Raw genomic sequence first — 13,652 nt, 5'->3', positions numbered from 1 at the left:
CAGAATTACAGTTGAACATAGCTTATGTAGCCTCAATTTCAGCAAAATATTAATCTATATCTTTAACACTGGCAGCATCTTTTATGCAAACTAACTCCACAAAGGTGCCTTTGTTAAAGATATTCTAGTTTCTACTATGCTCATTTTTGTAGTATACTTCAATTTTCTCAATTTCATTCAAAATTCTGAGACAGCAACAGATAATAGCAAGTGTTGGTGAGTAAGCAGAAAAACTGGAACCCTCATACACTACCAAGTAAGAATGTAAAATGCTGCAGCCACTGTGGAAAACTGTCTGGCAATTTATAAAGGCCAAATATAGAGTTACCAAATGACCCAGAGATTTGTCACCAAGATATAATAAACCCAAGGGAAATTAAAACATATGTCCACATAAAACCTTGGACACGAACATTCACAGCAGCAGTATTCATAATAGCTATAAAGTGGAAACAACCTAAACATTCATCAACTGATGAACAGAGAGAGAAAATACGGTACATCCATATAATGGAATATTACTCAGCAAAAAAAAAAAAAAAAGAAATGAAATACTGATACATGCTACAATAAGAATGAACCTTTAAAATTTTGCTTAGTGATGGACTGTCCCAGTGGCACAGCAGTTAAGAATCTGCCTGCCGTGGTCCAGGAAGATCCCACATGCCATGGAGCAAGTAAGTCTGTATGCCGCAACTACTAAGCCTGCGCTCTAGAGCCCTCGAGCCACTAATACTGAAGCCTGCGTGCTCTAGGGCCTGTGTTCCGCAACAAGAGAAGCCGCTGCAATAAGAAGACTGCCCACCACAACACAGAGTAGCCCCTACTCTCCACAACTAGAGAAAGCCCGTGAGCAGCAACAGAGACCCAACGCAGCCAAAATACATACACACATACATACATAATAAAAATAGCTTCTAAAAAAAAAAGTTTAAAAGAAAAGTTAAAAAAATTAGGGGAAAAAAAAACTTTGCTAAGTGAAAGAAGCTGATCACAAAGGACCACACATTGAATGATTCCATTTATGTGAAATATGCAGGGAAGACAAATTGATAGAGACAGAATGTGGGTAAGCAGTTGCCCAGGGATTGGGATGAAATGGGGAGTTAAGGGGTGACAGCTAAGAGATGTGGAGTTCCTTTTGGAGTTATGAAAATATTTTAAAATTGATTGTGGTGATAGTTGTATAACTGTGAATAGGCTAAAGGCACTGAATTGTATGCTCTACCTGAGTGAATTGTATGGTATGTGAATTATACCTCAATTAAGCTGTTTCTTAAAAAGAAAAAAGACGGGCATTTAAATCAACGCAAACCTTCTAGGAAGCAATTTGGCAATAAACATCAAGAACCTTTATATAAAGGGAGACAGAGAGAATAATGCTTGCTACTAGAGTAAACATAAGGGCATTTCTGATGAAAACAGCTTGAGAAAGTTCCAGAGGCAAAAGAAATTGAGGACATGCTCAGGGACTGTAACTATAAAAGAGAAAAGCCTCAAATGATAGTTAGGAAGGCCCTACAAAAGACTTCAAGTTGAAGAATTACAATTCCCAAAGCTTATGAACTGCTTTTATCAGATTCACCTAAGGACCTAGGCAAAAACACATTCCAGAGTCTCACCCCTGAAATTCTGGAGTCTCTCAATTACAAAGGTAGAGGGGAAGAGCAGGAATCTTTGTTTATAAACCTCTCCAGATGATTCCAAAGTCAACCCGATCTGGCTAACTCTTGCACAACAAGGGAAGAAAAATATTTTATCCTGGCAATAACACGTTCATTCTAGAAGTAATATGAAGGACTGATTATACTGAGGCCAAGAACTGCCTTTAGGAAGCACTGGGCAAAGGTTAGAGCTCTGAATACTTACTCCAACTTCATGATACTAATAATTAGTCATGGGAATTCCCTGGTGGTCCAGTGGTTAGGACTCTGCACTTTCATTGCCGAGGGCACAGGTTCAACCCCTGGTCGGGAAACTAAGATCCCACGAGCCAAGCGGCACAGCCAAAAAGAAAAAAAAAGTTATTAAGAGACTTTAGTGCTCAAAGTCACATTTTTAAAGAGACATTTTTTTATTACTAAACAAAAACTTAGCAAAAATCCTTACACTTTTCTCCAAAATATACAACTTATCGGCTTCTCTAATTCTTTGTGGTATGAATGCCTTAGAATTCAGAGAAGGCTGGGCAGTGGTTAGTTCAGGTGGTCTTCCTGGCCAACCAGATTACTCTCATGCACATTTGATTTTCCAGTTTCCCTTCACCACATGATAACAAGCAAATCTGTTCCATGCACTTTGCAGGAATATTTGAAATAAGCTTTGTATGCAAGTATGGATTTATGAGGAACATCTGAAGACTGAAAGATTGATACAAATGACTCATCAAATAATATTAAGCATCCATGTTTTCCAACTACGGATAATAGATGACATATCTCTGAGCACAATCCCTCCAGCTCCCTCTCAACAGTAGCATTTGTTGGCAAGAGAACTGGCAAGGGTATAAATACAATCTGTGGCCTGGGCACACCTGTACACAGAAAGCTATCTGACCCACATATCCTAAGCTCTTTGTTGAATTAGCAATTGCAGCAACTCAGTGGGAGACTTGCAGATAGGTCTTCTGGGGCCCTGAAAGCCTTTCTTACAGAAGATTCCTGGTGGTAACTATGATTTGACAATCACAAATCTGGGTTAGGATAAAATACTAGATAACATTTAAAGGCATAATCTCAAGTACTACACTGTTTCCTCAATAAATTCAAGTGCTTTAAAATGTTTTAACTGAGGGACTTGCCCATGAGTCACAAGTACTGAGCCCATGCTCCACAACAATAGAAGCCACTGTACTGAGAAGCCCGCACGCCACAAGGAAGAGTAGCCCCTGCTTGCCACAACTAGAGAAAGCCCGCGCACAGCAACAGACCCAAAGCAGCCAAAAACAAAACAAACAAATAAATAAACAAAATAATAAATAAATCTTTAAAAAAAAGTTTTAACTGGAAAAAAAAGAATATTAAAATTGCTTAGAGAAGATTATTCTAGGGCAAAATTTTCATAATTTAACACTGTGTATGTAATACAAGAGAAGACAGTGTAACTACCCGTTCACTCTACCTCGACTCCTGAAACAGGCACAGCCTTTTGTTCAAACAGACTGGACCATGGCTCTGTCCCCAGGACTAAGAAGCAAACTGACACTGGTTCGAAGTAATTCCCTTTGTATCCAATACAGTCCCCCTGTGAACAGGTCATATGGGCCTTGCCTCCTGTTCCTTTTCAAATTCTCATTCCTCAACTTCAGTCCCTTGTTTGCAAAGTAAATATGAAACACAGAATAATCAAAAATAAGCATTTAATTAACAAGATGGTAGCCCAGACAGATGACATAGTGAGGCAGTTATTGCCTTCATAAAAACTCTATATTAACGGCATATAGTTAACATTAGAATCTAATTTCAACCTCCTCCATCTTAATAAAACTACTATAGAAGGCCAGAATCCATACCACTGGTCTGGTATTCAGAGGTGTCTTCTACACGCCAGGACGTTTCTTAAAGTGTTTTCTCAGTAGAGAATAGTGGGAAAATACTGGATGAGAGGCAAGTAGAAGTTCTTTATCTTGACAACTGGAATAATAACACCTGATTTACCTAACTCACAGGCTCACTGTTAAGATAGAGTGGGGTGTTTATTACAGTATACTACAATGGTATAGAGTGTATTCCAAACGTAAGTAATTATTTAATTAATGATGCTAAGTATTAGATCATGAAGGTATCTTATCCAGAAAAGTCTTCTTTCCAAGTAAAAGACAATTTAATACATTATCATTGTTAAACAATTCATTGAAGAATAAATGTCTTAACTGTAGGCAAGGGTTCTCACAACTAATGTATTTCACTAGATAACATGAGTATTTCAAGGGACTTCCTAGGTGGCACAGTGGTTAAGAATCCGCCTGCCAATGAAAGGGACATGGGTTCGACCCCTGCTCCAGGAAGATCCCACCTGCCGCAGAGCAGCTAAGCCCGTGAGCCACAACTATTGAGCCTGTGCTCTAGAGCCCGTGAGCCACAACTACTGAGCCTGTGTGCCGCAACCACTTAAGCCTGCATGCCTAGAGCCCATGCTCTGCAAAGAGAAGCCACCGCGATGAGGAGCCTGCACACCACAATGAAGAGTAGCCCCCACTCGCCACAACTAGAGAAAACCAGTGTGCAGCAATGAAGACCCACCACAGCCATAAATAAATAAATTTTTTTTAAAGTGTATTTCAACTTAAAATGAAGAGAATTTTAAAACTATGTGATTAGCATTCTCTCCCATAGAGAGAGACATCCCATTCCTGTTTAGAAATCTCAAGCCATATCTTCTCTTTGGAAACACTTACCAGACCACTTCATTCAGATATAGGCTACACATGTTAAATGAGTTAAATGAGTCCACAAAATTAGAACCCCCTAACAGATGCAGCTCTTTATTTTAATTATTTACTTTTTAAATAAATTTATGTATGTATTTATTTTTTTATTTTTGGCTGCATTGGGTCTTTGTTGCTGTGTGCGGACTTTCTCTGGTTGTGGTGAGCAGGGGCTACTCTTCATTGCAGTGCACAGGCTTCTCTTGTTGTGGAGCTCGGGTTCTAGCCTCACAGGCTTCAGTAGTTGTGACACGTGGGCTCAACAGTTGTGGTGCACAGGCTCTAGAGCACAGGCTCAGTAGTTGTGGCACACGGGTTTAGTTGCTCTGCAGCATGTGGGATCTTCCCGGAACAGGGATCGAACCCATGTCCCCTGCATTGGCAGGTGGATTCTTAACCACTGCGCCACCAGGGAAGTCACAGCTCTTTATTTTAAAATTCAGCATAATCATAGTCCATCTGATTGACAACACATACTGTGGAAATTCAATGTTACTTAGGTAAGCTAGGGGCACGGTAATAATTATGGCTATTGCCATTTACTGAGTTCCTATCATATGCCAGGCATTGTGAGATGTCCTTTAAATACTCAATTTCACTTAATCGTCATAACAAAACAAAAATTATTACTTGTCCAAAGTCATTGTGCTGATAAGTGGGATTTGAACCCAGGTCCCTTTTATTACAGAACTTAAATTTATCTTCTCCCTTCTCTGCTGCACAATTCTCCTCCCAGCAAAGCAGCCAGAACCTCCAACTCCCACCAGATGATGCAATCACTAGGCTAGGCTGGATCTCAAAGGAACCAGAGGAGGCAGTAACTTACCAAACCCAGAAACAGATTTAATTGAGCAAATTAGTCAACAGCCAGAGTTCAGGTAACTCCAAAGGCTACAGTGAAGGGTACTCACTATAAACATTCAAATGATAATTCTTTAAAACACAACAATATTTATTAAATGCCTATTCTGTGCCCAACATTACTTTAGGAAATGAAGAACAGACTGGATATTATTAAAATATCCAGCAGAGAGGGAAAAAATATAACATTTATGTACCATTGTGCCAAAACAAAGCTACCTGTGTACAGAACATGGCAGCCCTCAAACATGAACTGAATCAACTCATATCAGGAAAATAAATTACCCCAAATATTCCTCCTGGTTCTCTGATATATACAAATTTCTCTAATTGCTGGGCTTTGGCATCTGCATGTCTTTGACTTTCTAGGTAATGCCAAACGGCTTTCCTAAGTAGTCATACCAGTTTCTAATCCTATCAGCCAGGCATGACTGTTCTATTGCTCAAAAGCTTTGGGACTTGGTATTGCCGACTTTAAGTTAGGTACACGTTTGAAGACTTTAATTTAGGTCCACAGTAACACGGCACAGTGGTTGTAATCTGCACTTCCTTGATTATTAACAAGGTTGAACACCTATGTTTATGAGGTACCTGGATTTCTCCTTTTCTGAAGTGCCTGTTCAAGACTTTGCCCATTATTCCGTTAGTGCAGGTAACAATGTAAATAAAAAGCATCTTAAAAAAAAAATCCTTCTCCAGACTGAGGTCATGAACATATTCTCCTATGTCAACTTCTGAAAGTTGTGTTGTTTGGCCTTTTACCTGCCATGCCTCCTGGGTCATAAATCAAGTGGCTGAATGTGTGTGAGACTGTTTCTAGACTCCTTGGGGTGTTCAGTTGGTCTACTGCTCTATCTTGGTGTCAGGATCACACTGTCTTAATCATTTAGCTCTTCTTCATCTCTGGTACGGAAGTTTTTCCAGCTTCTTTTCCTTTTTCAAGAGTGTCTTGCACCACCTACGCCTCACTTTCCAGCACACTCTGTTTGTTGGGCTCAGGCAGGGCATCTCAAAAAAAACAAACAAACAAACAAACAAAAACAAACAAAAAGAGTGTCTTGCCTTTTCTTGGGACTTGGCAAAAATTTTATCAGCTTGTCTAGTTTTTTCTTTTCAATTTGCTGGGATTACATTAAATCCATAAGACAGTTTCCAAAGAATTGACGCCTTACAATATTAAATCTTCCGTTCCTCAAACCAGTCTCTCCATTTATTTAAAGTTTATTTAGTCATTCAATAAAGTTTCAGAATTTTTTTCTGTAAAAGTCATACATATTTTGTTAGAATTAAAATATATCTCCTACAGTTTATAACTGTTGAAAAACCACAAATCTGAAAAAAGATATTTTTAAATGATGTATAAAAAGATACAATTTTTTGATGAGATTCCTAAGGTTTGGGAAAAGTATATATAAATATGAACATCAACTTTCTTAAAATTTTTAAATGAAACAAAGTCCATCAAAGCACAATTACTGCTCCATAATTTAGTTTTAATTCTGGAACTATTGTTTTGGGGTTATGTTATATCTCACTTCAGTGGCTCTAACATACTTGAGAAAACATGTCACATAAACAAGGGTCTTAAACATCTATTGGTTGCCAGTCCTGGTAGTTATCAAACTATGAAGTACTGGAAATCCAGAATGCTTTCTTGCAGGGTGGAGGGGAGCACTCCCCCACTCCCCCACTCCCCACCACTCCGCCCAGCTTGTGGTTTCTTAGTTCCCAGACCAGGGATGGAACCTGGGCACTTAGCACTGAATGCACTGTCCTAACCACTGGACTGCCAGGGAATTCCCCAGAAGACTTTCAATTCATCAACTTCAAGAGAAAAAGAAAAAGAGAGAAGATGAATAAGCGATGAATAAGAGGCTGAAATCTTATAATATACATACTACTGCCTGGGACTGAGGACCCAGACACCTTACTCCTGCCACTCTTGCATAATTCGCTAAACTTCTACCTCCTTTTTCTCATTTGTAAAGCAGTTACAACACTGTTCTGTCGCTATCACACAGTAAAGATTAAATGTAAACAGGTGCCTTAGAAAGGACACTTAAAAAGTCAGTCAAACACAAGGCAATAATTAGTCAAAGGATTATAGTTTTCTTCTATCAGAAGAACATTATAATACGGTTGCCTATAATGATGGTTTGTGGCAAGACTGAAAATAACCCCCAACGGATTGGCCTCAAAACCTTCAAGCAATGCCAACAAAATGGTGAGATGTGCATCCAAAAAGAGGAATTCTGAGGAAAAGGGAGGAAAATTCCAGAAGTCACTTTAATGTCTTATGTTAATTGTATTCACTCCTTTATCCTTCCAAACATTATATCCTTTTTACTTTTTTAAATAAATAACCTTATTTATTTATTTAGATCTTTATTGGAGTATAATAGCTTTACACTGTTGTGCCAGTTTCCTCTGTACATCAAAGCAAATCAGCTGTATTTATACATATATTCCCCATCTCCTCCCTCTTGAGCCTCCCTCCCTTCCTAACATTTTAGAGCCTAGTAAGTAAGAGGCACTTTTGTACTGCATTCTGTATGAGGGGACTGAAAAATATCCAAAACTCCTAGGAATTTACAATACGTTTAGGAAGTAAGAAATAATCACTAATAGTTGCTACACAATACTAATTAAGCACTCAATAAATGCTACAATTATCATAGAGCATTACAAAAAATCCTGTAGGTCCTACAGTGTAGGCGACAAGATGGATCATTTTTGAGTAAAATGGTCTGTGTCGTCTACCCCCACCCCACAGCCATCCCCCAGCCCCCAGGCTCAATGGGGACTGTGAACTCTCACCCAGCTCCAGGGCAGGTGGCCTGACAACTGTGTGTCTGTATGGTGTGTGAACTAAGAATGGCTTTACATTTTTAAATGGTTGAAAAGACTCAAAAGAAGAACATTTTGTGACACATGGAAATTATATTACTTCAAATTTCAGGGTCCATAAATAAAGTTTAACTGGAATACCACCATGCTTTCAAGCCAGGGGCAGAGAGCAGTTGGGACAGGGACCATCTCGCCCACAAAGCTGCAAATATTTACCACCTGGTTCTTTACCAAAAAAAGGTTACCGACCACTGCTCTGGAAGGATGGATGGGATTTTGGTGGGCAGAACTGGGGAAGGAGGGAGAAGTGAGCAAAAAGGAACAAACATTCCATTTGAGAAATGAAGGTGTGAAAACTTGAAGGAAAACCCCAGAATCTTGTAGGGACAGTGGGAAGACCAGTTTGGCTGAAGCAGAAGGTTCAAAATCAGTGAGCAGTTACTGAGCCACTTAGAGCACCGTGGAAAGTGATAAGACGCATCCTCACTCGGAGTCTCTGAGGTCAGTACTATTATTATCCCCATTGATAGTTAATAAACTAATTTAATCATTTGATAAAGAAACTAAGGCTTACCGAAGTTAACTAATACGCCCAAGATCACAGCCATCCAATTGAGCTGAGCTCTGAATCCAGGTTCCTTTGCCCCCAGAGCCCATGCTGGACACTGTATCAAACCCCTATACAAGGTAGTAAAAGGAGATACATCCACAAAGGTATGTGAGGGCAAAATGGTCAACGTTTTCCAATACAGGTATAAAAAGAATATGATTTTATCTGTAAGTTAAAATTCTTTAACTGTGTTTAAAAGCACTGTTGTCCCATGAGCTGGTCCAAAGTGTTCCACACTTAGAAGCAAACTATTGTGGCCTGTAACCACAGGAGAAAAAAAATTGTGAGCTTGATTTTCTCAATTTCAAGTTGCTCCCACAAATATTTCTTAAATCTTTGAAAAACAGTACATGATAAAAATCAATAAGTAGCAGACCAAGTTGAGGGAAATTCAGCTGATTATGCTTAGCTCAACTTTTTTTAATGGATTATGTGCTTAATCAGATGTCATATCATTATTTTAAGTTCAAATGACTAATTGAACATATTAATTCAATAACAACTAACTCAATTACCTGGAAGTGGTTTTAAGATTAACGTGTTCTTCAAAAGAATAATAATGCTTCTGTGAGAGCTACCATAAGCACTAAAAGAAATCAGACACATCTACATATATGCAGTATCTATTGCTTGAAACTATAGAAACAAAAAGAGAACACATTGCTATTCAGTGGACGTATCAGGCAAGCCATGCATGCAAGCCATCTACGTAATTTTAAACTTCCAGCAGCCACATCTGAAAGTAGAAACAGACGAAATTAAGTGCAATCATGTAGTTTATTTAACATGGGATATGTGACATATTATCATATCAACATGTAATCAATATTTTAGAACTTGAAATATTTCTTTTTTTTTTTCATACTAAATCTCAAAATCTGGCATGCACTTCACACTCACAGCACTAGCCATATTTCAAGTGCTCCACTCCCACATGTGGCTATTGGTAACCACACCAGACAGCACAGATCTGAGGGGCAGCAGGAAAGAGGCTGTGGCTGCAACCAGAGAGCTGCACTGTAAGACTGAACGATATGGGTAAGAAAAACGAGCATTTAGCTCCAGCGTTCTGATGCTGAAATAAATGAGAGTTCAACTAAGAAATGGATAACAAACAATAATAGACTATTTTCACAGGTAGTAACCTTTTAGCAATCCATATGTTTGGAGTTCTTAGATCACAGTATTGATTTTATAATTTTGTAATGAGTGTTTTCACCACATTTTTAGCTAATCTTGCTATAGTTGTGACTTGGGATACTTTATAGCCTCCCTCCACCCTCTCTGCTTCCTCAACCCCAATTCTTTAAAATATTTCAAAGTTATCCAAAAAGAAACTACTTCCAGCCACTTTCACAACCCAAACATTTAAAATCTACACAGGTCTGGGCAAGAGGAAGCCCAAAACCACTGGAGGACTTTGGAAAGGGAGTGGAAATAATGTTTCAGTACTAATAGTGAAGTATCAGTGTCACAGAAGGGGCTACAAAGAAATAAACTGGAAAGGCATCAGGTCAGAATGTTCCACATAAGTCCTGAACTAGGCTTATGACCTGGAGAATAAAAAAAGGACAGAGGTCAGACACCCTTTAGCAGTAATTCACATAAACAGTACAAGGCCAGAGAGCGAGAGGAAGGCTTGAACAGAGAATGTCCAAGATCATAAAGTCAGAAAACGCTTGCCTCTCACATTCCTGCCCCTACCCGGTACCCCAGGAGAATCCAGGGGGACCATTCTGCAAAGATTTGGTTGTAGCAAGCACTTCCTTTTTCTTAACTCACCAGCTCTTTCTAGACACCAGACCCAATGCTCATTTGCTAATCTATTAAAGCACCTATGATAAATCTAAACAGTAACCAATACACTCTGCTTGTGAAAACCATATAAATGGCTGGACAGGGTGTGTCTACACTCTCTGGGATGGAGGTGGGTGGGGGAAGACTGTGTGTTTTAGTGGCAATAGGTCAAAGTACATCAGCATTCTATTTTAAAACGAACTCTGGCTAAACAATTCCAACACTGCAATGACAGGGTGTTTAAACAGTTTATCATTTGTACCAACTGAAATTATGCACTTATCATGTGTACACCAGCGCTTGAAGTGTAAAATTATTAAGGAAACCAAAATTACACTTCAGTATTTCTCAACTCTTGGAACAATTCTGCTTGTTACTCAGAAAATTATCCCACTAGGTTACCTATGATAAATTTAAGAAGTAATCAATAAATTCTACTTGTGAAAAACAGAATGAATTATATTTCACAATTCCTTTAGTTCAGAGGATTCCATGATGCCACCTTCAAGTATTGGGGAAAACTACTGAAAATGCCAAATCATTATTTAAGTCATTAGGTACCTATCTACATTAAAAAAACAAAACATAACAAACAAGAAACCCTAGACATGAAAACCACGTATCATGATGCCAAGTCTGTAAATATATTTTATATGCACACACAAAAAAGATTTGAAGTAGAAATTATCTCTGGTAATTGTACCTCAACTAATTTTTACTTTTTATACTGTTTCTATAGTTTGTTTTCTACAATGATCATGTATTACTGCTAAAACTAGAAGAAAAAAATGAATTCAGACAAGTGGAAATTGAAGTAGTGCCAACCAATCTAGAATTACACTGAATTGATACAGTATCCCTTACACCACCATAATCTCTCAGTAACCAGCGCTGAGGGTCCTTGAAGACATGCGCTTTGCCTTAGCTATAACACACACTCGATTACATACACATGTACAGTACACGATGCACACATCAACGCGAGATGGAGCATGCTGCAAAACATCAGGCTTATTTGGAAAAACAGCGGTTTAGCGCCCTTGCAAAACAAATAACAGAGCAGAGCCAAGAGTGGGTGCTCAAGGAATAAATGAGTCACAGGTGGGGAAAGAAGTCTCGGTCCCAAAGTTTTAAATGTGCATCTATTACAAAATCGTTCGCTTTAAAACGGTGCACTTTGTCAATTTCACTTCACTTTAAAAAGTAAACCTAGAAGTTACTTTGTAAACATATCAGATTGAATCAACACTGCTTTAAGCATGGCTTTGCGCCCCAAACAAATCTTTTTTTCGTTTTTCTTTTTCTTTTTAAATTTTGCTTTTTCAGTTCTAGAGCATCATATAAGTACGGTTCCTCAGGTTCCTCAACGTAGAGGCTTCTGCGGTGCTGGGAGTGGAGTGGGTGTAAGGATACCAAAAAAACACAGTGTACCTCCCTGCCCTCAAAGAGCTTCCAGCAAAAGGTGGAGAGAGAAACAAAGAAGCAGGTCTGAAATAGAGGCCGCAAACCGTCACGAGTGATTTTGTTTCTAATGAAGGCAAGTGCTTTTGAGCTTTAAGAACTTTTGGGGACCATGAGCCAGGCAAGATCTGAACAGGCTTCGGCGCAGATGGCTAGGGCCGAGCCGGGTGAGACTCCTCACACTCCGAACCCTCGACTCAGACCCAGAACCAGCCCGCCTTGTGCTTACACTTACACAAACATTGACTGAAAACGGATCGAAACCCAACCAATCCGCCAAACAAGGCTAAGCACGCACGCACGCAATATTCCAAAGCGCTGCGTTCATTTTACTTAGTGCAGGACCTAATACGTGGCCCCAGACAAAAAAGTGCATAAGGAAAGCTGACCATCGGCTGGCAACCGCGCACCACCAACCCGCTCCCCAAAGGCCTCGGGCTCGCGCTTCCGCACTCGACCACGAGCGCAGGTGGACCTCGGCCTGCACCGCGCCCAGCGCGGACACCGTCCACCACGACTGACCCTAACGGGCCACCCCCACGCCCTCCGAGCGGGGCCTCGCCAGGCCCCGGGACGCCAACTTGTGCGTAAGGGACGGGGGACCAACAATCAACGGCAGGGCGGCGGCGCGGCCTCCCGAGACAAAGCAGGGCGCCCCGCTCACGGAGCCCGCGGGCCCGCAGTCCCCGGCCGCGCCGCCGCCCCCGCGCCCGCCGGCCGAGACCGCCCGCCGCACCCCGAGCGCCAGCCCAACCGCCGCCGCAGGAGCGCGCAGGGCGCCCAACTGCCGTCCCGGCCCAACCAACGCGAGCAGGGGAGGAGAGGTGCGCGCGGCCGGCGGAGCGTGCGAGCGCCTCGGGGGTCGCAGGGGGGAGGCTATGCGCGCGGAAGGCAGGGAGAAGAGGCGCCGGAGCCATGGCTGAACGCAGAGCCAGGAGGGGCTCCTTGAGGGGATTTCGCCCCTTTCCCCTTGGAAGGTGCAGATGGTTTGACCCCCCACCCCGAGTGAGGTGCCTCGTCCCAGCCCCGGCTGGACTGTACCATCGGGCGGTGCCGCCGGGATTTCTCCCCCCCACCACCACCATCAAATCCCCCCCCCCCACCCGGGTCCGCGGTCGGTTGGCCCCGGCCGGGCTCTGAGACGCGGAAAGAGCTTGGCGCCATTTTGGGTGGGACTAAGCAAAGACGAAACACCCTCCCAGTCGAAGGGGTACTCTGGACGCTGGCTTATCCGGTTCCCTTAATCCTTTAGGTACTTACACGATGTTGGGTGAGGGGAGCTGGAAGATCAGCGGGTCCCCGATCCTCTCTCCCTAGGGGTGATGGAAATCAAACCCCCCCGCCACCTCCAGGTGGTTCTTCCCGCCGCAGAGTGGGAGCAGCATAAAAGGAGGGGTCTCATTAGCATAACCTGCCTGGCAACCTGATCTCGACGTTATGTGATTGGTTGAACTCTGTAAACTCCGTGCCTCGCCTAGAGAGGAGTAACGCTGGGGCGAACTGACAGGCCCAGATTTGAGACTCATGACGAAGATCCTGAGACGCTTATTCAGTCGGCGGAGAAGCCAAAAGGAGAGTCACACAATGGCCCAATGACGGAAGGCCTCTTTATTTCGTGCTCTGCTGTTCGTTTAAAATCCAATCAAAGAG

General features: G+C 41.6%; 1 protein-coding gene across 2 annotated transcripts in view; it reads right to left on the bottom strand.

Moving 5' to 3' along the window:
- Positions 1–13,437, bottom strand: part of PRDM10 (PR/SET domain 10) — an 89,488-nt gene extending 76,051 nt beyond the window's left edge. For both annotated transcript variants that reach the window (XM_057748826.1, XM_057748827.1), the window contains exon 1: positions 13,263–13,437. The gene's annotated coding sequence lies outside the window, so the exon portion shown is untranslated. The remainder of the gene's footprint in view (positions 1–13,262) is intronic.
- Positions 13,438–13,652: the final 215 nt, after the last annotated feature.

The sequence above is a fragment of the Hippopotamus amphibius genome, chromosome 9 (genome assembly GCF_030028045.1).
Source record: "Hippopotamus amphibius kiboko isolate mHipAmp2 chromosome 9, mHipAmp2.hap2, whole genome shotgun sequence".
Classification (NCBI taxonomy): Eukaryota; Metazoa; Chordata; class Mammalia; order Artiodactyla; family Hippopotamidae; genus Hippopotamus; species Hippopotamus amphibius.
Note: the sequence above shows the minus strand (reverse complement) of the source record. Positions and strands in the feature narration are given on the sequence as shown.